The following is a 21,250-nucleotide window of genomic DNA, read 5'->3' on the forward strand; positions in this document are numbered from 1 at the left end:
CTGCTCCTGGGTACGCCTTACAATCTAGTATCTGATTTCGGAATCTCTGTCTGACCATGATGTAATCTAATTGAAATCTTCCCGTATCTCCCGGCCTTTTCCAAGTATACCTCCTCCTCTTGTGATTCTTGAACAGGGTATTCGCTATTACTAGCTGAAACTTGTTACAGAACTCAATTAGTCTTTCTCCTCTATCATTCCTTGTCCCAAGCCCATATTCTCCTGTAACCTTTTCTTCTACTCCTTCCCCTACAACTGCATTCCAGTCGCCCATGACTATTAGATTTTCGTCCCCCTTTACATACTACATTACCCTTTCAATATCCTCATACACTTTCTCTATCTGTTCATCTTCAGCTTGCGACGTCGGCATGTATACCTGAACTATCGTTGTCGGTGTTGGTCTGCTGTCGATTCTGATTAGAACAACCCGGTCACTGAACTGTTCACAGTAACACACCCTCTGCCCTACTTTCCTATTCATAACGAATCCTACACCTGTTATACCATTTTCTGCTGCTGTTGATATTACCCGATACTCATCTGACCAGAAATCCTTGTCTTCCTTCCACTTCACTTCACTGACCCCTACTATATCTAGATTGAGCCTTTGCATTTCCCTTTTCAGATTTTCTAGTTTCCCTACCACGTTCAAGCTTCTGACATTCCATGCCCCGACTCGTAGAACGTTATCCTTTCGTAGATTATTCAATCTTTTTCTCATGGTAACCTCCCCCTTGGCAGCCCCCTCTCGGAGATCCGAATGGGGGACTATTCCGGAATGTTTTGCCAATGTTGAGATCATCATGACACTTCTTCAATTACAGGCCACATGTCCTGTGGATACAAGTTACGTGTCTTTAATGCAGTGGTTTCCATTGCCTTCTGCATCCTCATGTCGTTGATCATTGCTGATTCTTCCGCCTTTAGGGGCAATTTCCCACCCCTAGGACAAGAGAGTGCCCTGAATCTCTATCCGCTCCTCCGCCCTCTTTGACAAGGCCGTTGGCAGAATGAGGCTGACTCCTTATGCCGGAAGTCTTCGGCCGCCAATGCTGATTATTTATCAAAATTTAGGCAGTGGGGGGGATCGAACATGGGACCGAAAACGTTTTGATTATGAATCAAAGACGCTACCCCTAGACCACGGGTACACCACTTAGTAACCTTCCACTATAGTAGCAGTAACCGATCTAACAACTACGCCTGCACTTGTATAGGCGTTTCCGACCACAGTACCGTATTCTTCCTGTTTACATATCTCTGTATTTGAACACGCATGTCTAAACTAGTTTATTTGGCGTTTCATTGTATTATTCGTGTTATATTAAAACTGGAGAAACATATTTTTCTCAGTTTAGGTCACTTTTCTCTAGGATAGCACAAAACATTGGACTTGTCGAATTATAGTACTAGGACCCATGAGTAATATTAATCTGCAGGGCTTTAGAAGCAGAACAAATTGGGCACTCAGACTTAAACAGTTCCCTATTAACGAAATGACTTCTTTAAGTGTAGTTAATGTATTATGTGCACATGAAAGAAAAGTGGAAAAGGAAGAGGTCAAAATCAAAAAACACAAAGCAGGAATCGGTTCTAGGCGCGCAGTCCGGAACCGTGCGACTGCTACGGTCGCAGGTTGGAATCCTGCCTCGGGCATGGATGTGTTTGATGTCCTTAGGTTAGTTAGGTTTAAGTAGTTCTAAGTTCTAGGGGACTAATGACCACAGCAGTTGAATCCCATAGTGCTCAGAGCCATTTGAACCATTTTTGAACAAAGCAGGAATATAAGCTCCACATTTAAAAGACATTGCACATATGCAAGCAAGGCTTACAAATTACCTCGAACACAGTATATGGAAAAATCTGGATACAACTGAGGAATATGAGATATCAGCATTTACTCTAAATATCAATGGAAGGTGACCACACGTTGCAGTTCTCACAGAAAACAGTGGATACGAGGATGTTTGCTATACAAGAGGATATACGAAAAATCTGTGTATATACCTACGTACCCCCTTGGATCTGCTCAAAAAGGATAGTTACATGATATATAAATGTGGGGGCCCCAGATTGTGTTTCTAGCAACAGAAAACCTTGACAGTGTTTAAAACTGCTGGAGAAATTACATTTAATAGCTATTCGTTTGGTAAAATGATGAAATTCTATCGGAAATTCCGCTAGCATATGGGGAAGACCTGCCCTCTTACACCCAAGAGGATATGGCATGGCTCAACAGTATTGCTGTACAGGAAATAAAAGACAAAGTTAATATGCCCGACAGCCTTTAGCTAAAAAAATACAAGAAGGAATAGAGGTACACAGTAGATAGTGCACTGGAAAAGAAACTAGACGTGTGATAGAGTTTCAGAACGTACCCTCTTTCCTTTGTCTAATTATTGGCTACAGGAAAACTGAGTGGCACGCTGGCTCCTATCGATGCCTGATGAGAGCAGTGAAGGACCGCGCTGCTGTAATACGGCGCCATGGTCTTCACCGCAGACCGGCGGGAAACCTCGTGAATAAGAAAAGTGGGGGTTTTAACCCGGCACGGCGGGAGAAGGAGGGTCTTTCTCATGAGGTCTTGCACTAGAGCTCTGGTTTGCTACTACGGGTGTGGACGGGTGCAGAGGTGCCACAGATTGCAGTGGGCGGGTTGTACCGGTTGTTTATTGAGGTGTGGTGCCCGTGAGGAACAGTGTTAATGCGCAGTGCCGTCCGGCAGCGTGTTACATCGCTTATATTCAAGATTTCCTCGAGGGAAGGTTTAGAATTGACTGCAGGTTGCTGTGACATATACACTGTCGATTTAAGGCCATCTCACCGGTGCAGCAGGATTGTGTTGAATCTGTTGAGGCTTCATTTGTTAATCTGAGCCGGCCGGTGTGGCCGTGCGGTTCTAGGCGCTGCAGTCTGGAGCCGAGCGACCGCTACGGTCGCAGGTTCGAATCCTGCCTCGGGCATGGATGTGTGTGATGTCCTTAGGTTAGTTAGGTTTAATTAGTTCTAAGTTCTAGGCGACTGATGACCTCAGAAGTTAAGTCGCATAGTGCTCAGAGCCATTTGAACCATTTGAACCTTAGGTTAGTTAGGTTTAAGTAGTTCTAAGTTCTAGGGGACTGATGACCTCAGATGTTAAGTCCCATAGTGCTCAGAGCCATTTGAACCATTTGTTAATCTGAGCCAGCGCGTTTCGTTCTGTGACGAATTTGTTTTTATTATACTGCCCCTGACAGCACTTTGGCGATATTAGAAGTATTTCTGTTAAAGATTGTTTTAAGTGGCTTTTCTTGTGGTGAAACGATTTTGCATTCTGGATAGTTTCTCGAAGTATATTAACGGAAAGTACGACGGTACAAGGTACCGATGATACGTCTGCTCCAGTGCACTGCCAACCACAGCTTAACTAGTAATCGGACAGCCTTGTAGGTAGGGCAGCCACAGCTATGAGTATTCATCTTGCGTATTAATAAAACACTTCAACTGTATTTGGTCCTTTATTATTGGATAATTACCGGTTTCATCCTCAAATGAACATACGACAAAAACATTAGAGCGGAAAGTTCCGAGCTATAGCTGAAGAGGTTTATTAATAACCAAGATAACTAGTAATAATTCTAGTTGGCACATGTTTCATGTTTTAATGACCATTGAGTGGTTGTATTTCTTACGTGTTCAAGTGTATGGCGTGTGTGTAATTTTCCTTTCTGTATGTGGTAGTCGAGTGGCCCATTGGTGCTGGTGCTATTCGTCGCTTGTAAGGCACACACGACCTATATGGACCCGAAATTATTTGGTATGTTCATTGGCTGTCTTTGCAATAGAAGAGCTGATTAGGAATTGTTACTTCTTTTGAAATCTGTCTTTCAGTTTTGCTTGTAACCAAGTATTTAAAGCTGCAATTGAGAAGTGTTATTATATGCTTTTATTAGTTTTAAAACTGATTTGATAATTTTAATTGCTTAGTTCAGCTGTAACCTTAATGGTCACGATTTTTTAAATAATTTTTTGATTTCAATTTATGGATGGTTCAGAGTGCTTTGTTTAAACGGTGTTAAATTAAGTAGAATATGTTTTTTAAATGATTGTGCCATATTTCCTTTGTGGAGATCTCTGAAAAATTGTATTAAAACCATACTCTACTAGAGCCCAGACATGCCAGTGCCCTGCTCCATGCAGTTGCTACCATGGTAAATATCCTTCACCATATCAAAAGCATTTGATGATTTGCATGTAGTTTTAAATCATAAGTTAAAAATTAATCTGGAGGTTATTAAAATGAGTCCATCAAACAAACATAAAGAAACAGTGTACTTGTCACTTTTTCTGTTTTCCTTCTTTCTTTAGTTGCTTTAAATTCGTGGAGGTGTGTTCCTTCTATGCAACTAATTGAAGGCAGTTTTGTTTATTGCCACACCCGTTTCCCTTCCTTCATTTGGAACGGTCACTGAAAATGCTTCCCAAATAAAAGAAACGAAACGCGTATGGCAATAAACAAAACTACCTTCAATTAGTTGCATAGACAGAACATTCCTCCACGAAAGAGTGTACTATATATGTGTGGTATATGTTGTATCAGACATGTCCGAAATATCAGACACCACAGGTCTCTTGGTATTGCAGTCGTAAATATCAATATTTCGAAGGAGGTGCCAACGTCAGTCACAATTGGGCACTGAAATAATTAAATGGCCAAAGATGAAAATTTGTTCTGTGCTGGGACTCAAACCCGGATTTCCCGCTTTACGTAAGCAGTCGCCTTAACTGCTTTGGCTATCCGAGCACACTTTCTGTCTGACCCAAATCTGTAGGCTTGTCTGCTATGATATCCTCAGTGCAGATGTACAATAGGGTCAGAACCTCTTGTGGGAACGCAGGCACCGCTGCGGGTTAATGAGGTAACTGGAGAGGGACGCTACTTTATAGTGTGTGGTAAGTTGAAATGTCGGTCAGGCAGAAAGCACGCTCCGGCAGCCAAACTAGGTAAGGCGACTGCTCAATAAAGTGGAAAACTCGGGTTAGAGTCCCGGTCTGGCACAAATTTTCAATTTTTGGCACTAAATTGTTTCAGTGCTCAGTTGCAGTGACATCTTAGCTTCCTCAATATAAAAAAAATCTGTGTGTAAATTGCACAAGTTCATAAAAGTTTTTTTACAAGAGTATTTGTTTCTTTATTTGTTACCCTGCCAGAAATTCCAAAAACTCCTGTTTGTGATAATCTACACCTAGGTAGTCTTCCTTGGCACTATCCAAACTATTCGATTGATACACAAGAAAAGCACATCCGCCCAGCCAGGGGAGGGCGAGAGATGTTAGTCCTTTAATAACGGTAGTTCATTCTTCGTACCCCCCTTGGTATCAAAAACACTCAAGTTCGATCTATGTACCTTCCAGGATTAGGGGTATCAAGCCTGGCAAGAAAAATGTGTCTAAACTCTCTGCAAGTATGAATTACCCTTGCAGCTTCTCACTTATCTCCGGCAATTGTAACGTTGCACATATGTAGGCAAGCGATTAGCCCACCTGGAAGTAGTATGTGGTGATGTGACAGTGTTGCACGGCAGAATGCTAGCGGTCTGAGGGCTCAGGGCTCGCTGCTGGAGGTCCAGCAGGTGACCGGTACGGACGAGTCCAGCGACAAAGCAGAGCAGCGACGCCGGAACCGGATAAACCCAAAAGCTGCGGATTTGGACGGCTGTTGCTCGCATGGCCTTTGTGCGGGAGACGTTCCGAAAATGGCGGAGCGTCAGACAAAGTAACAGCTCCTTGAAAATCTATAATAATTTACAGTCAGGTATTAAAGCAAATCTGAATCCATTTGCGAACTCAGAAAAATGAAGCGCATCTAGTGACACAACAATATTTTCAGTATCTTTTAAACTACAGAAGTTAATATTTCACAATGTGCCTCCGAATTTACGACTTTTAATTGCTTCATGCGATTTCAACAAACAATACCACAGATGATAACACTGCACGATAGCTATCATCACAGAAAGCCATTCATCTGTATCTGTTTTATTTATTCACTTATGACGTCCTTTATATCTTTTTTAGTACGCAAATGTTTGTCAGAACATTCTATTCTCCACAGTTACACAGCATATGAATGCAGTATGAATACCTCATATCTTAACATACTTCAATAGTTATTTAATGAACAGTTTACTATTTTGCCAGTAACTTTATTTGAATGATAATTGTAAGTGCTATTAAGAAATCATGGTAATTTAAGACGGGATCAGTTGCACGTATTAGTTGACACCACTATTCAGAAGAGTGGTAAAAGACACTTCTGACAAGCGGACCTAAATAATTGTTTAAACAATATTTAATTTCGATATATGACATATTTAATGGGAATATATTGTCGCTTAATGTGACACCATTCAAAGATAAGGGAAATTAGAGGTTGTACTGAGGCGTTCAGACAGTCATTTTTCCCTCGCGAACTCCGCGAGTGGAACAGGGGGGCGATTGGAGGGGAGGGGGGGGGGGGGGGATATAACTTTGACGCGAATAGTGCCCTCCGCCACACACCGCTTGGTGGCTAGCGGAGTATATATGTAGATGTAGAGTGCATTTGCGCAAGAATAGTAGTTTATTTACGTATGAACAAACCTTCATTTGTAACTAATGTGAATGATTTGAGTGTGACCATATATTTATAACATTTCTTTATTTAAATATTGTTGGAATATATTAGCTTAGTCTGAGAAGTGGTCAGATTGAGTCAAATCATGTCTGTAGAACGTAAGAGCGATGTATTTTCCTTTGGGACAGCCTTCAGCCAAGGGAAAAGGAGACAATAGCTGAAAATTACAAGAGTCAAGCATATGCTACACTTGGGTGTTCATTCTGGTAGAAGGTAGAGTTGCATGTGCTATTGGACGATGTTTGCCCGAGTGGGTGACAGATTCTGGACAGTGAACGGCTGTTATGAGACTCAGTGGCTGCTGAGAGACTAATTTTTAAGAAGACTTTCGCGTTTGTGCTTGAAGGAGGCAGAGCTGCCTCTGACAAGGAGTAGTATTTGATCGTGTGGGTGACTGATTCTGCGCAGTGAACGGCTGGTACACTACTGTAACTTCTGAAGGAACTTCATATTTCGAGAGGCCTGGACGTCCGCTTGTATTACGGAACTCAGGATAGAGCGACTGTGAGTTCCTACTCGTTCATCTCCTGTGCATCAATTTGCAAATCAGGCTGAGGTTTGAGCTGCTTTGAGCTGGTGAATATTTTGTGTCTTGTGATTACGAAATGGACTTGGTTTTCGCGTATCATTGGTGACTATTTGGTTTGGGGATTTTGCTAGCATTCTCGTAACGCTCTCAACGTAACTTTACCGCGTTTGATAATGGTATTTTCTATCTGTTTAACTGAGTATCATAGAACCACATTCCGCTCATTTGAGACGTACTTTCATGAGTAAACATTATCCAACATAATTTTCTGTCGTCTACATCAATTATAGACGTTGGAATAGAACCCTTGTTACTACATCATTCATTTAACTTTTATTTTGTATTTCTGTGTAGTCTATTAATTCGCAGTGGGCTAATGCACAGACTACTTGACTGCAGGATCACAGCTGCAGGTTATTATTTGCAGCGAGTTAGCTGCAGAGAATGAAAACTACATCGAGATATTCATTTTAAAAAGTACTGCGGGTAGCCCAAGTACTTAAAGTACGAATAGCCTCAAGTAAAGGTGCAAATGGTTTGCTCATGTGGCATGCTGTTTGCAAGAGCAACTACACACAGCACTAACTGTTAGGTACTTTCGCACAGTGGATTTGTGGAGAACAGATCTATCACAGGAGAAGCGAGAGGGTCGCAGTTTAGGTTGACCACATCACTAACTAAGATCACGAAATCGAAAATACGCGAAGTACAATCCAGACAAGGCAGCTTTTTCTGAGTTATTGTGTAAACTCCCACTTAGTAAATGAATCGACTTCATTTACCTCCGGTACGATGGACGTGGAAGAAGTATGGGCAAATTTTAAACACATTGTAAATCACGCATTGGACAAGTATGTGCCGAAAAAGTGGGTTACGGACGGAAAAGACCCGCCGTGGTTTAACAGAGCAATTCGGAGACTGCTCAGGAAGCAAAGACAGTTGCACTCGCGGTACAAGAAAGATCGGGAGAATGAGGACAGGCAAAAGTTAGTAGAGATTCGTGTTGCTGTAAAAAGAGCGATGCGCGAAGCATACAACCACTACCACCGTCATACCTTACTTTTAAAATCTTGCTGAAAACCCAAGGAAATTCTGGTCTTACGTAAAATCGGTAAGTGGGTCGAAGGCTTCCATCCAGTCACTCACTGAGCAGTCTGGCCTGGCAACGGAAGACAGCAAAACGAAAGCTGAAATTTTGAATTTAGCATTTGAGAAATCTTTCACGCAGGAGGATCGTACAAACATACCGCCGTTTGAGTCTTGTACAGATTCCTGTATGGAGGACATAATGATAGACATCCCTGGGGTTGTGAAGCAGCTGAATGGGTTGAAAATAAATAAATCGCCAGGTCCTGATGGGATTCCAATTCGGTTTTACAGAGAGTACTCTACTGCATTGGCTCCTTACATAGCTTGCATTTATCGCGAATCTCTTGCCCAACGTAAAGTCCCGAGCGACTGGGAAAAAGCGCAGGTGACGCCTGTGTATAAGAAGAGTAGAAGGACGGATCCTCAAAATTACAGACCAATATCCTTAACATCGGTTTGTTGCAGGATTCTCGAACATATTCTCAGTTCGAATATAATGAATTTCCTTGAGACAGACAAGTTGCTGTCCTTGCATCAGCACGGCTTTAGAAAGCATCGCTCCTGCGAAACGCAATTCGCCCTTTTTTCATATGATATCTTGCGAACCATGGATGAAGGGTATCAGACGGATGCCATATTCCTTGACTTCCGGAAAGCGTTTGACTCGGTGCCCCACTGCAGACTCCTAACTAAGGTGCGAGCATATGGGATTGGTTCCCAAGTATGTGAGTGGCTCGAAAGATTTCTTAAGTAATAGAACCCAGCACGTTGTCCTCGATGGTGAGTGTTCATCGGAGGTGAGGGTATCATCTGGAGTGCCCCAGGGAAGTGTGGTAGGTCCGCTGTTGTTTTCTATCTACATAAATGATCTTTTGGATAGGGTGGATAGCAATGTGCGGCTGTTTGCTGATGATGCTGTGGTGTACGGGAAGATGTCGTTGTTGAGTGACTGTAGGAGGATACAAGATGACTTGGACAGGATTTGTGATTGGTGTAAAGAATGGCAGCTAACCCTAAAGATAGATAAATGTAAATTAATGCAGATAAATAGGAAAAAGAATCCTGTAATGTTTGAATACTCCATTAGTAGTGTAGCGCTTGACACAGCCACGTCGATTAAATATTTGGGCGTAACATTGCAGAGCGATATGAGGTGGGACAAGCTTGTAATGGCAGTTGTGGGGAAGGCGGATAGTCGTCTTCGGTTCATTGGTAGAATTTTGGAAAGATGTGGTTCATCTGTAAAGGAGACCGCTTATAAAACACTAATACGACCTATTCTTGAGTACTGCTCGAGCGTTTGGAATCCCTGTCAGGTCGGATTGAGGGAAGACATAGAAGCAATTCAGAGGCGGGTTGCTAGATTTGTTACTGGTGGGTTTGATCACCACGCGAATGTTACGGAAATGCTTCAGGAACTCGGGTGGGAGTCTCTAGAGGAAAGGAGGCGTTCTTTTCGTGAATCGCTACTGAGGACATTTAGAGAACCAGCATTTGAGGCCGACTGCAGTACAATTTTACTGTCGCCAACTTACATTTTGCGGAAAGAGCACAAAGATAAGATAAGAGAGATTAGGGCTCATACAGAGGCATATAGGCAGTCATTTTTCCTTCGTTCTGTTTGGGAGTGGAACAGGGAGAGAAGATGCTAGTTGTGGTACGAGGTACCCTCCGCCACGCACCGTATGGTGGATTGCGGAGTATGTATGTAGATGTAGATGTAGAAAACAACTCTGACAAGTATCATTTCACACCAAATGCGGGTGTGGCACGAACTTGCAGCTGCCAACGCCGCCGCAGGGGCATTATGAATCTTACATAACTCATTTAGTCCACCACCTGCCAAAGTGCAAGGAACGCCAGAGCAAAGTTGTGTACACAGAAAGAAGTCTGCAAATAAGCCATGATCACCACATTCCTTGATTACAAAGGCACAGTGTAGTGAAAATCTTCCAAGAAGCATTACAGTCATTGCAACACATTACAGAAAGGACCTGAGCCAATTGATGAAATATCTTATTCCAAAATGAAGGAATCAACTTGTTAGGCAGTGGAACATTCATTGAGGTAATGCCGGGCTTCCTGCTGCCCAAACTGTGATATAGTTTTTGACCAGAAAAGGCATGTATACAGTATACAATCCACAGTTCATACTCTGTTTCTCATTTCCTCCCACTGCCAAAAACGTCGTTTGGATGATGAAAACCTTGCAATGAAAGATTTAGAGACGATTTTGGAGATTAGGAATGGGCTTTACCACGTGTTCCAGGAGAGGCAACGGAGATGGGACAAGCGTTTCACACAGGGTGGGGAGTATATTGTGGGTAACGAAAGTCTGAATTTGTAAGCTTCTGAAACTAAGTTTTTAGAAAAAGCATGCCATTCACCATTGATCATCCCTTGTAGACGCACCAATCTTGAGCGGCTAATGAAGAACGCTGGGTGGAAACGGAAATTACTATTACTTATTCACTGTCCTATACAATTATAATGATAAACCAAGCTAATCGATTCTACAACCGAAGATCGTTTCCATGTTAACCATGGAGGCCGCCAAACGAGTACATAATCCGTAGCCACAGTCATAGCGGAGAAGCGAGTAAGCGCTCATCCAAAAGGTGGTCGACGTGCAACACCGCCGGTGCCTGTTGTGCAGAGTTTCGGCGTCATCTGTGCTTCTCTGGTGGGGGTTCGTATTATGTGCTCGTGATTTCTTTCTAACCACACACAGCTTTTGCGAAACCACATCCTAATATCTTCAGTAATCCTGCCCTTTTTTTGGATGCCGATGTTTATTCCTAGAGAATTTGGCTGGGGATAACTTTCTACACGTTCAGTATCACAGTAATCAGTGGGTAGTGTGAAATACAGGTTAGTGTGCTATTGTGCACGTCTGGCGTTCTCTTGGAAGGCATTTTGCAACCAGACGTCGTCCTTCCCGACAATATGACGATAAGTTAATGAAGTTGTATTTCACTATTACGCTGAAAATTTTCGTATTAGGACCGTCTGTGTGCAGCCAATTTTAATATTAAAAGGCAGTCCTAGCTTTCGCAGTGCTCTTTAGTGGCTCAAAAACGACGCGTTTCACCCGGCTAGGGCATCATTAGGTTATCTGAAAGTACAACGAAAAATGGACGTAATAAATAACCGGACATGGTCCTACCCTGAGATACTACATTAAAAATCGAAATCCAAAATCGCAAATACGTAAGACGGAAAGGATAGGAAAGCACGTAAAAAACATAATGATTACTGCTAAAAAAGCATTCTTCAGATACGCCTAAAATGCCCGATAAACGAACTTGAAGAACACCGGAGGAGATGGTATAAAAACCATCAAAAACAATCTTGCAGCGAATACATAGTGTAACTTTCGGTTTACTTCTTGTGATTAGGTCATCAGTCAAAGCAGCGTAGGGCAAGACCACGCTCATAAAATGTAAACATGACGCCAGAACAAACTCTCGGTAGCCGATCCGCGCTTACAAAATGTACACACAGCATTGATAGAACCAGAAGCGACTGATGGCGCTATTGGAGATAAGTGGCATTAAGTGGCCAAATCCAGGTACAAAGCCATCAATTAAAGATCATTGTGTAGGAGAGAAAAAATTCTCATAGGCGAGCTACAAACACGTAAAATGGGTAATAAATTGTATAAATGTCATTACAGAATCCAGTCCAGTATCAGAGGGATGAGCCTTAAGTATGCGAAGTAGTACAATTAAAGAGGAAAGATTTTAAAAGCAGGGAGAAGAAATGTGATAGAGGTGCGCAATACAGTAAATAGTGTCGGAAGCTGACATACAATAAGAAGATAAAGTATAAAGAATTATACAGCATCCAAACAGAAACCTTCCCAATGCACCGAGGCACGAGTACGTAGGCGGAAAAACCTGTTAGCAAAAAAATTAAAATTTTTTAATACAGAATGGCTGACACTAAAAGAGGGCCATTAACTGTCAAGAGTGTATAGCCCAAAACAGAATTAGTTAATAATTCTAAAACTAGCACATTTTTCTACTGTCATGAACAAGAACCTTCAGTATAAAACAAGACAAAACTTCAAACCCCATATATTCCTTATTACTAAACTAGATTTTTTTTTTAATTCGAATGTCTCCAAATCTATGTATTGGATGACTCGACAAGCTGACCAAATCGAGACCCAAGATGAACTCCTCTCAAGCGCTGTCAAGTACTGATAATGCGGCAGCTCCTTGTCCTTAGCGGCGATCACTCAACATGTGACTCTGTTCATGCCTCTTATAGAGGGTATTCGGAAATCTCCGTTACAGACATCTAGCACTTGTAGTGGGGATTGAGTACAAAATATTTTGAATAGGAACACAAGTCCGGAAACATACCGTTTCCGTGCTACAGCCACTTGAAGATATGTTTGCTGGATAGGTTTGCCACAGGTAGTCAGGGTGGTGGTGGTGGGCGGGGGGTGCTTATGTCGGATTGGCTGATGTCATTTGACGTCTGTCCTATCTCTGTCACCTGGTTCGAGCCTCGTTCAATTGACTGCTAGTGTTAGAGGTGGTATGGAGTGTTGGAGGTGATGTGAATGTAGTTGCTGGTCATCCACAGCATACCAGACGGGGCTGGGAGCATCATCCATTGCACGTGCAATTTCTCGTCTGATCGTTGACGGGTTCTCTTCAACGTGATACAGCACGGCCTCTTCCAATTCGCGTGTGTGGCGTCTCCTTGGAGCATCACAGTCACGCCTGCTGGTGTTGACGGTACACCTTTCTCGAAGCCTTTGCCTAATTGTGGCGAGAAGGGTGTGCGATGGAGATGGACGTTGCGCATAACGATCTCGGTAAAGACGACGACCAGGTCCTTCATTACCGTCAGCTTCGCCATACAGAAGGATCACGTAGGTGTATTCTGTAAATGTGTACTCAATCATGTTGCTCTAGCACTCACAGACATTTGAATGAGGCTCGAACCATATCAGAGAACCAGGACAGACTACAAATGACATCAGCCCCCCACCATGACTACCCTCTTGCATACCTACCTAGCAAACATGTTTTCAAACAGCTGTGGCATGGAAGCGGTACGTTCCCGGACATCGGTTCCTGTTCAAAACATTATGTACTCACTTCTCTCAACAAGTCCTAGAAGTTTGTAACGGAAATTTCCGAACACCCTGTATACCCTACCAAGCCTGGTGGCAACGCTAAACACGAAGGACACTAATGCACTCTGTTGGTTATTCTAGCTGTCAGAGAGAAGTGCACCTCTAATCACTGACATACCAGCCGATGCTATGTGTGTGTACGAATTTATATTGACATTCGACCATATGTTCTAGGTGTCTCACTTTTTTTTGGCAGGCAGTGTAAAAAATGCTCTCAGTAAATATATTTCATTATTGCCATCACTAGTTACTATTACCCCATTAGTAATTAGTTACAGTTATTTTAATTAACTACGAAAAAGTGAATCACTGGCGCTTTTCATCCAGCAGATGCTTCTGAGTGCAATACCTTTCTTCATACTTTTTTGCGCATTACGTAAGTTGTAGGTTCGGCACACTAGTTCCCATTTTAAGTAACAACTGCTCAACCCTTGGCTGCTCCATGTCCTCAGTTGGTCCAGTGGCAATTTACGATGACCTTGAGCAACGCTAATGAAAGAGTATTTGATGCCATCACTCTAAAAGTGTTGGCAATGCTAGTATAATAACTTCTTGCTTACGTAAACTACTTAAAACATGTAATTTGTGTTTTGTTTGGAATTTGTTACAAATTTAAGCCAGAGTAATAACGTGTGTAGTGAAATATGATTTACCTGCACCACTAAGAAGAATGGGTCAATAACATTACGCCCAAGAGGAACATAACATTTGCTCTCTACAAGCTCAGACTCTGTTGTTGTAATTATTTCAGAAGTAACAATGTTGCTATTTATGGTGCGCTTGGAGGTCTTGCTCGTTACAAGGTAGCAATAGAGCAGGAGACCAGTGTTAAATTCCCGCACGATCTTTCGCTCCCTACTTTTTTCTCAGTTGAATGTTGCAGCCTGGTCGTGATTGGCGGAAGTACATTCGCAGATATCATTAGCGAGCTGCCAGCGATAGTACATCACTGCTGAAATTCTTTTCTTTATTTTTTGTGGAGGATGTAATTTTATTTTTCCACAAAAGTTCAGAGTAATACTTACACCTGTGAAGGACTTTGTTTCGTAAATAACCAATACTGGAATGCGAACCTACGGTACTTTAAAATAACATTATCTCAATTTAAGCAGGGAGATTAACAATAAATTGTTTTCAGTCCCTGAAGTGTTTACTTACATTGATTATTTTCATTTAAATTATGAATAGCATCGTTATTTAAGATTCTGTCAGCTTCGTTTTGGAGAGTGGACAGACCTGACAACACTTAGATAAAGAAGCAAAGGTTAAAAATGAAGTTTTAGGTAGCAGAAAGAAGATCTGTTGGAACTAAAAAAAAGTTGTGTTTCTATGCATAAAAAGTTCCATCAACGAAACGAAGTGATCGATACCTGACACGAGTATCGAACTACAGCTGTCTGAGCATTCCAGGCTAAAATCCTTGTACTTACTTTCTTGTCTTACTACAACATGGTGCCTATGAAATGGCGCTAGGAGGCAGTATAAAATATCTTCTGATAATGCACTCACATGAATCTGATACTTCGGATATTATTTATTTCTGGAATAGGACAAAATGAAGTGTTTCAAAACTAGCGTAAAAATGCCACTAGATCTACTATATCGTTTGAAAACTCGAGTTTACATAGAACGTTGACAGCCTGATCAGAATACTGATTCCACTTTAAAGCATTTATTCTTTACTCGTACACTCCGTTGCTCTACAAAACAGCACAAGACATGTTACAGAAATCGATAAATTAGGGACTACGCATCGAAACCTTTAAGCACGGAAAGGACACCAGCGTAATATTTCCTCAACAAATACACCGGGAGAAACTGAAGAATCGCATTTACAAACTTGCCACTTTTGAGTCTGACCTGACTTCATTCTGTCAATGGCAGTGTGTTCGGTAAATAATGCTTCGAAGCCGTTCGACGAGTCACTGTTTAAGCTATACTCACTCACTCTTCCAATAACTTTGTCGTTCTACTCTCCAATACGAGATAATCTCCTATGTACAGGTGACGTAAACAGACTGCAACGATGCTGATTTATAAGCTCGCTGAACAAATTATGAGTAATTCCCTTAACAAAGCACACAGGTCGGTTTGTGGCGCTGCAGGTGGCGTAGAACTTTCACTAGACGGGTCGTGTGAGCCTCCACTGCTGACTTAAGTCACGGCAGTGGAATGGTGAGCGTGTACCAGCAGGTAGTATGGTATCAGCCCAGCAAGATGGGTCGATGTGGAGACGTGGCAGAATGGCAGAATGGCAGAATGGCAGAATGTCCTTTCGTGATTGAGTGTGGTCACGATATCGCGTTTGAGTTTCCCGGTTCGGTGGTGTACCAACGCGGATGAGCTGTGCGCGGCTCGTGTTCATGCCGTTTCTTGCTTGACAGCTTCTCTTTACGGGACTGTCGCCTTGTTTCTTATTCGATTTACTGGCGTCACTAAGTTGCTGGCTTGCCTGACCGTGAGTGAGAGCAGCAGCGCGTATCGGTAGGAGCACTGTCGTATTATCTGTGGAGCGACCGCTAGTATTTCCGGGTCGTCGTGTGTTGGGAGTTCAGTCAGGACGGAGCGCCAGTGAGGTCCGGGCAGCCAGTATAGTCTGTCGGTAAACTGAAGAGCGAGCGAGCGAGTCCCCACTCTGCCTACCCGGCTACGTCACAGGGCGCTTCTACAGGCTGTTTCACAACGTAGTACCGGCCCTGCCACGGCGCGCTCTTTAAAACTGTGGCGACGCCGTGTACAGATACGTCCTGGTTGCGTTTATTTTTAGACAAATGAGTTAAGACCATAAGGAATATAAAAAAGACGATAGCTTCTTACGAAACACAACATTATAGAGTAAATAATATAAAGATAAGAACGGAAGTCAGGACTCTACTACAATCATAGAACCGAATGCTTGTTTATGTGAATGTATGTTCGTCTATTGCTATTCGTAAAAAGAACCCCACATAATGCAAGCAATCTGTAGGATTTAAGGATTGTTCTTACTTTGTGTTTCTACTAAAAGACAGAAGTTTTCTTTGAAGAGCTGCATTGAAACTTAACACTTCTTACAACACGAAGATTGTTTAAAAAGTGCCAGGAATTTGTAATTTTGTCTGTTGTATTAGTTCGATTTGCACTACTTTTTGTCACTGTCTTCGTAAACATGTCTGGAAAGTATGTGCACAATGTTATGCATATTTGGTATTTACTCTTTTGTCAGCTGTCGAAAAGGTTACATGTGTTTTGGTAGCATCAACGATTATTTGTTCTGTAAAAAACAGGTTAGAGAATCTGTATTAATTTTTTTATGAGAATGGAATAAAGTGTATGAAAATTTTAGAAATATTAAATATTACTTTTGCCGGCCGCGGTGGCCGTGCGGTTCTGGCGCTGCAGTCTGGAACCGCGGGACTGCTACGGTCGCAGGTTCGAATCCTGCCTCGGGCATGGGTGTGTGTGATGTCCTTAGGTTAGTTAGGTTTAAGTAGTTCTAAGTTCTAGGGGACTTATGACCTAAGATGTTGAGTGCGATAGTGCTCAGAGCCATTTGAACCATTTTGAAATATTACTTTTGGTAAGTCTGTTATGAGTAAACCAAGGGCATACAAGTGGTATAAACACTTCAATGTAGGCCTCAAAGGACAGCGATTTTACAAGCGTGGATGAGATTAAAAATGCACAGTTAAGAGACTTATAAACTATCTCGAGGAAACAGTTCCTAAAGTGTTTCGGGAATTGGAAAAAGCACTGGCATAAGTGTATAGCATGTAATGGGGAATATTGTGAAGAGGACAACATTGATGTAGATTGACAAAGTTCTTACCAAAAAATAAAAATTAATGTGTGAACGCAACTCGTATGTCAATCCTCTTACTTAGATATCCAGAATCGGTGTACATGTTTCGAAGGAAATTTCAGCTATGTTTAGAGCAGCTAATGCACACATGTTTTAAGCAATATGTCTTAGGTGAGTAGTAACCGAGATAGAGATTTAGCGACAAAATACATTTAAATGCTGCTGTTCCACAAGCATCAAAGGATTGTGAAAGTGTCTATAACGATGGGTTTCTTCCAAAATTATTAGTTTTCTTTCGTGACGGTTCCAGTAAACGACGCAGCTTATTTTCGCGTTCCTACCTTATGCGTCCTATTGTGCGAGGCTGACCCCTGCATAAAACTGCAGGCGCTTCATTTGGACTGGTAGTATCAGCCAATAGTTTTTTTTTGTGTCGCCTCTTTAACACACGTTCTAATAACATTAGAGACGATTGAACGCTCGTTACTCCGCAAATACCTCCTCTTCTCCATATTCTGCACATTTTCTTGCAATGCTGGGCGATTATCATCACTTCTGGATACCGAAGTATATCAGTGAGTATACAAAGTTAACTGACTGACTGACAGTGGCAGCACGCCGATCTACGCCACTAGACAGGTAGGTCGTCTCATCGGGCGATATGTATTTGGCCTTTTGACCGTTTCTGGGCCTCGTCAGTTGGTCATACTGCCGAACGTGGGTCGGTTCCTTCCTTGTGCAGAGATTTCGGGTGGCCAATGGGAAGTGTTACCTCTGCATGGTTGGATCCGAGCCAGTGTGCCCGGGTCGCCGCGTCTCCAAGTTCCGAACGGACATGGAGTTGTGTCGGGATGGAACTGCAGTGAACTTCGGACAGCCAAGACTCTCTCGACCGTTTCTGACACACATGACTTGAGTGTGGACGACCTTGGTTGGTCGTTCGGTCGGTCGTCTCATCGGAAGACGTATATTTGGTCGCCGACCGCTTCGGATTCTCTGTGTGTGTCGACTTGTCATTCGTCCTTGTTGTTCCACAGTGATTGCTTTTACGATTGTTCTTGTGGAAGTGTTGTCGTGTAACTGTGTCTAGCTTGTGTAATTTCGACTGAGCAGTTATGTTAATGCTGTCTGCGTACTGGAGTAGGCAGTCGGTCGGTTGGGTCAGAGCAGCGAGGAAGTCTCCGCGGCGAGGTCATTAGTGTTCCGCAGTGTGTTTTTCCTCGCCGTGTTTATGCTGTCCGTACCGCGTGTAGTTCGACAGCCTTGGTGTTTCCATATTTTTTTTTTTTTTTTTTGAGTGGTTATTGTGCCAATTGTCAAGAGGTAGTGCTGCTGGTATCTTCGTCCTCGCTGATATTTTAGGTTGTCGTGCCGTTGGTCGGGTGAAAGGGAATTGATTAGGTTGTTGGTTGGTTCTTCAGCTGTCCCTAGATCGTTTTGCCATCCGATTATTTAGTATTACGCTTGCCTGCCTTTCTCTCATAATATTAGAGTTTCCTCCCCAGGCCGACCCTTGGAACACTCCCAAGCACCACTGTTCTGTTGTTTTGGATTGAGATTTTCTTTTAGTCTCGAGTACTGGGCGAGGCCTTCAGCCGTGTATTAATTTAGTTTGTTTTAATGTTCAGTATGTGGCCTTCAGCCGAACTTTATATGAAATATTTTAAGATAAGGCCTGCAGCCGTCTTAAATTAAAATTTGAAAGGTCATTTGGTCACAATCTTTTAAAATTTTCTCACTGAAATTCTTGTTATCCATGCCTTAAGCCTTCAGTATTTCTATTTTGTAACTAAGGCCTTCAGCCGTGTGTATTCCTTAAGGAAATTTTAATAACTTGTGTTCTGGCCTTCAGCCGTATTGTTTCTGATTTCTTTTAAGGGAATGTGTGATTAAGTGTTTTAGCAAAATAAAGTTTGTATGTTTGTGCAACTAACAGCAACTGATTTGAGCCCCTTTCCACAACCTGATAAGCTCTGTCCTGCGAAACCAGATTTCAGCTGACTATCCAACGTGTCCACAAGGAAAGGCGTATAGCTCGCAGGCATGTAACACAGCGTGCGACCCGTTGTCGTAAAAGCACACTAAACGACAGGGAATGGAGACGGGTGTTATGCTTTTTCAATGAGAATCTGTTTCAAACCAGTAGAAGTCGCTCCTGTCAGTCAACGCGGCTCAGCAAGTTTGCGAACTTTAACTGCGAAGGAAGCAGCAGGTGAGGGACATTTGGAGTCAGATACCCCGCCAAAATCCATTACTCACGGCGACTCCTTTTATAATCAACAAGAAGTATATTCTTTTAAACTAGGAAGTAATTCTTTGGTACAAAGTTGTTTTGTTTAGCTCTTTTTTTAAAGACTCTCAAAATTACATGCCTCGTGTTGCGAAGAAGCCGCATACAGGCGTGTAATTAGCTGCTTTTGTGCCTATGGAAATTAACTGTGAAGCATGCAGTTTCTACTTCGGATATACGACATAATTAACATGAGTAGGAACACAATTACCGGACCTGTAAGAGGTCGAAATAAGGTTCCATAGATTGCATTTCTGTTGTAAAACATCTGCATCTCTTGTATGTTTGGCCAGCCCCTGTGTCCGAGCGGTTCTAGGCCCTTCAGTCCGGAACAGTGCTGCTGCTAAGGTCGCAGGTTCGAATTCTGCTTTGGGCATGGATGTGTGTGATGTCCTTAGGTTAGTTAGGTTTAAGTAATTCTAAGTCTAGGGGACTGATGACCTCAGATGTTAAGTCCCATAGTGCTTAGAGCCATTTGAACTACTCGAAACAAAGCTCAAATGGTTCAAATGTCTCTGAGCACTATTGGACTTAACATCTGAGGTCATCAGTCCCCTAGAACTTAGAACTACTTAAACCTAACTAACCTAAGGACATCACACACATCCATGCCCGAGGCATTATTCGAAAGTGCGACCGTAGCGGTCGCGCGATTCCAGACTGAAGCGCCTAGAACCTCTCGGCCACTCCGGCCGGCTATTTCATTTCACCACGAATATTTATGTATGTAATTTCTTGTTTTTTTTCACTACTCTAATATTGTTTCGAGATCATAAAAGGATACATTAATGAAATAATAGTTAATGACATTAAAATAACATAGTATCTTAAAAGATGTTAATGTACCTCAAATTACGAATAATGAGCAAGGAATAGGGAAGATATGAGCCATAATCCAAGACACGATTATCGCCCATCGCCTTTGTGTCGGAGAAACCACGGAAAGCCCAAATCAGTATGGCTGGATCACACAAATGATCGTGAGTCCTCATTTGATAACGAGGTCACCTTTAATCCAAATCACCTTTAAGCCAAATCACCTTTAAGCATAGTTGTTAAGTGGTTAAACATAATAGAAGGGCAAGGGAAAAAGCCTTCCAGCCAGGGCTTAGAATGTAGGATTTGTTTCTGAGCACACTCTGGTCTTGTGAGAGTCTGTTGTAAGTACTTAGGCGTACAGACCTTTATTGTGTTGCTGTGTCTTGTGAATGCATGTACGTGTTCCTTTGAAAGAAATGTTGTCGTAAAGAACGAATTAAATAATGTTACTTGTTTTTCTTAAACCGGTCTTAAAAAAGGACCAATATGAAGTCTCTCACGAGATATTCCCACACGGAGTGAAGTACCCCCAGAAGAGTGGTTACCTGTTTAGAGGGTAATTTTAAAAGCAGATTGTGTTTTGGACACTGAAACCCCACAAGAGTCTCTACTGAATATTAGGCCTCCTCGGTGCTTCGGCATGTTTATCTAAACAACGGCAAGGCGCTTATAGCGGTTCCACGAGGTAAGGGCGAGCATGAAAACTAACTTAAACGGGTCCAGTTTGTAAACTCGGCACCGTCATTTGCAAACACATGCAGACCAGGGCCAACGAATGGATGAGCAGAAAAGGGCCGCCATTTTACAGAGGCGGCGTACTTAGCGATGAAAGAAGACTACTCGGCGTGCCAGCTGTTAGCTTCTCGTCGCCGACGGCAGAATCTCCGCGCTGCGAGACAGGCTCAGTCTAGCGAAAATTTTGCGCCAAC

Source organism: Schistocerca piceifrons, chromosome 1, assembly GCF_021461385.2.
Source record: "Schistocerca piceifrons isolate TAMUIC-IGC-003096 chromosome 1, iqSchPice1.1, whole genome shotgun sequence".
NCBI classification, from domain to species: domain Eukaryota; kingdom Metazoa; phylum Arthropoda; class Insecta; order Orthoptera; family Acrididae; genus Schistocerca; species Schistocerca piceifrons.